Raw genomic sequence first — 3,706 nt, 5'->3', positions numbered from 1 at the left:
GAAGAGTTCCTAGATAACAGATTGTAACATGTCATTCTCAATCGAGAGAAATCTTCCGAAGTAAGAGTGATTTCAGGTGTGCCACAGGGGAGTGTCTTAGGAACGTTGCTATTCACAAAAATCAGACACTACTGCGCAGTAATTAAGCCAGCAGCACTATATGCTAGTGAAACTCTCACACTCCACACAAAATGTGATTTAGAAAAAATACTAAAAGAAGAACGAAAAATTATGAGAAAGATTTTAGGTCCAAAATTAACAGAAGAAGGATACCGGATACAATCAAGAAGAACCACAGAAACTATATCAAACCTGGCAGCAGACATAAGAAGGCGAAGATTAAAATTTTGTGGACATGTCACTAGACTTCCCCCCACACGACTCACCAACAGAATTGTCACTTACATAGAAAAAGTCAAATCAACAACACCTTGGATTAGCCAAGTAAAATTAGATTTACAAAAAGCAAATATTGAACTTAAAGATGTCAAAGATAGAAAAACTTTTAGAAATAAGGTGGAAAAGTGGAATGTATTGTCGGAGAAGGAAGCACTAAAGAGACCAGGAACAAAATGGACAGAAGAAAGAAAAAGAAAACATGGAGAACGAATGAAAGAAGTATGGAAGAAACGACGTCAGAAAGCTTTGCGTGATCCTTCTGGGTCCATTCGCGATAAGTAAGTATATATATATATATATATATATATATATATATATATATATATATATATATATATATGACCTTGTGGATAGGATCGGAAGTTCACTGAGGCTTTTTGCGGATGATGCTGTAGTATATCGAGTGGTTGTAACAATGGAAAATTGTACTGAAATGCAGGAGTACTGCAACGAATTGTCGCATGGTGCAGGGAATGGCAATTGAATCTCAATGTGGACAAGTGTAATGTGCTGCGAATACATAGAAAGAAAGATCGTTTATCATTTAGCTAGAATATAGCAGGTCAGCAACTGGAAGCAGTTAATTCCATAAATTATCTGGGAGTAGGCATCAGGAGCGATTTAAAATGGAATGATCATATACAATTAATCGTCGGTAAAGCAGATGCCAGACTGAGATTCATTGGAAGAATCCTAAGGAAATGCATTCCGAAAACAAAGGAAGTAGGTTAAAGTACACTTGTTCGCCCACTGCTTGAATACTGCTCACCAGTATGGGATCCGTACCAGACAGGGTTGATAGGAGACACAGAGAAGATCCAACGGAGAGCAGCGCGCTTCGTTACAGGATCATTTAGTAATCGCGAATGCGTTACGGAGGTGGTAGATAAACTCTAGTGGAAGACTCTGCAAGAGAGATGCTTAGTAGCTCGGTATGGGTTTTTGTTGAAGTTTCGAGAACATACCTTCACCGAGGAGTCAAGCAGTATATTGCTCCCTCCTACGTATATCTCGCGAAGAGACCATGAGGATAAAATCAGCCCACACAGAGGCATACCGACAATCTTTCTTTCCACGAACAATACGAGACTGGACTAGAAGGGAGAACCGATAGAAGTACTCAAGGTACCCTCCGCCACACACCGTCAGGTGGCTTGCGGAGTATGGATGTCGATGTAGATGTAGTCTACTGATGGGTTGAAATGTCCCTCATGAAACTGTTATTCAGATGACATCCAACGATGAGTCCACGTTCGAAGTACTGAGCTCTCCCGGATTAAAGAATTAAGAGGCGTGACCGCCAGTGCCTGATAAGAAAAGAAGAGCAAACTAGGAGAGCCGTCGATATGTAAAAGAAGTAACAACGGTTCTTGTACAGGTTTTCAGCGACGCCGCATGAGCCTCACAAGTGTCCATGGCTGACCAGAGATCAGTAAATGGGAGAATACATTGGCGCTGTGCATTGCATGACATCCCCATGGGTTAAGTCTTGGTAAATGCTTTCTCTGATTCACTGACTTTCTGCATGATACAGCATCAATACGCTCTTGGCGCCATAAAAAAGAAAAAGAAAAAAAAAGAAAAAAGTGTTTCAAATGGCTCTGAGCACTATGGGACTTAACATCTGATGTCATCAGTCCCCTAGAACTCAGAACTACTTAAACCTAACTAACCTAAGTAGATCACACACATCCACGCCCGAGGCAGGATTCGAACTTGCGACCGGAGCGGTCGTGTGGTTCCAGACTGAAGCGCCTAAAACCGCTCGGCCACACCGGCCAGCCGTTGGCACCATCACAAACGGTGGGTGTCGACGGAACGCATGTATGGTCATCAGGCAAGGAGACCATTCCCGTGTAGTCGCCAAGCCAGTATGGAGCATGAGCTTTTGTGCCTTTCAGTCCTATTAAATGTGGATGCCATTGCTCCCACAGTTTAACATGGGTCCCTTCTTGTGTGTTGTAGAATGTAGTGGTCATCTGCTGCTGTAGTTGACCATGGCTCACCACCTCCTCTCCTTCGGGCAGAAGTGCTCGTGGCTTGGAACACTCCTCAAATACGTCAGTCAATGCTGAGGGCACTAGCAAAGTCGTGGGCTATACGCGTCACATTTTGTCCTTGCTCCAGTTTCCCGATGATTCCTCCACGTGTAAATTCATCCAAATGTTATCTCCAGACCACATTTTAATCAAGAATAGTACTATAGCGTACCATAACTACTTACTAACTGAGACATGGATCCCATTCCTTCAGCTGCCTGGTGTCGCGGGGCCAGCCGCATCTGGCGCTACACTCAAGCTGATCTCACACCATGTGACGTGCAGCTTTCTGTGCGCGGCTGGGAGATCTCTGGCAACATGCTCCCACACTTTCATTTGTTTCTGCCGAGTTGTTAGCATGTTATGTTATTTTATAGATCTCGTCCTTAAGTTTGCAGAGCAGTGCACTAAGAAAGATCGGGCGCCGGTAAGCGGATTACTTAACATCTGAAATCAAATCCATTCTCTATCCCAACTCTTATCAATCCATTCTAGGACATTTGTGTTGTTTTTAACTTCTGGGATGAATCATCTATAATCACTTAAATTAAACTAAACTCCTCCCGAACAGGCCACGAAGGCCCCAACGGTACCGACCAGCCGCCGTGTCGTCATCAGACCGCAGGCGTCACCGGATACGCATTTGGAGGGGCATGTGGTCAGCACACCGCTCTTCCGGCCGTATGTCAGTTTCCAACACTGAAGTCGCTACTTCTCAATCAAGTAGATCCTCAGTTTGCCTCACAAGGGCTGAGAGCACCCCACTTGCCAACAGCGTTCGGCAGACCGGATGGTCACCCATCCAAGTGCTAGCCCAGCCCGACAGCGCTTAACTTCGGTGATCTGACGAGAACCGGTGTTACCACTGCGGCAAGGCTATTGGCTCATCTATAATCACTTAGCTCATTATATTCGCTGCATAACGGTACTTTGCCCGAGGGACGAGGAGTCCTCTTAGCACCTATTATAGCTTTTTAGCAGGCAGCATCTGTGTTAATTACGTTCATCTTCATATTTGTTATATTGCTGCAGTATGTAGGAAGAGGATATTGATGGCAACGTTTTTTTTGAACGTTGTCATATTAATGGCAACGTTGTCGACAACGCTATGGATCTATTGGAGGAACAGAGCGAGTTGAGTGGATCCGTGTTTATTTGTATAGAGGAGATTTTTGTTCTCCGAAAATGACATAATTTTTTAGCTTAAAACATGTTCTGTAATCCTACAACAGATTGATATCAACGAACACTTTCACGTCATAATGTGT

The 3,706-nt window shown here is 43.7% G+C and overlaps 1 pseudogene; it reads right to left on the bottom strand.

The window, feature by feature from the left end:
* Positions 1-3,204: 3,204 nt before the first annotated feature.
* Positions 3,205-3,322, bottom strand: LOC126254205 (5S ribosomal RNA; annotated as a pseudogene).
* Between the last annotated feature and the right edge of the window lie 384 nt (positions 3,323-3,706).

This window comes from Schistocerca nitens, chromosome 4 (genome assembly GCF_023898315.1).
Source record: "Schistocerca nitens isolate TAMUIC-IGC-003100 chromosome 4, iqSchNite1.1, whole genome shotgun sequence".
Classification (NCBI taxonomy): domain Eukaryota; kingdom Metazoa; phylum Arthropoda; class Insecta; order Orthoptera; family Acrididae; genus Schistocerca; species Schistocerca nitens.
The sequence above is the reverse complement of the archived record's forward strand: the minus strand, read 5'-3'. Positions and strand labels throughout refer to the sequence as shown.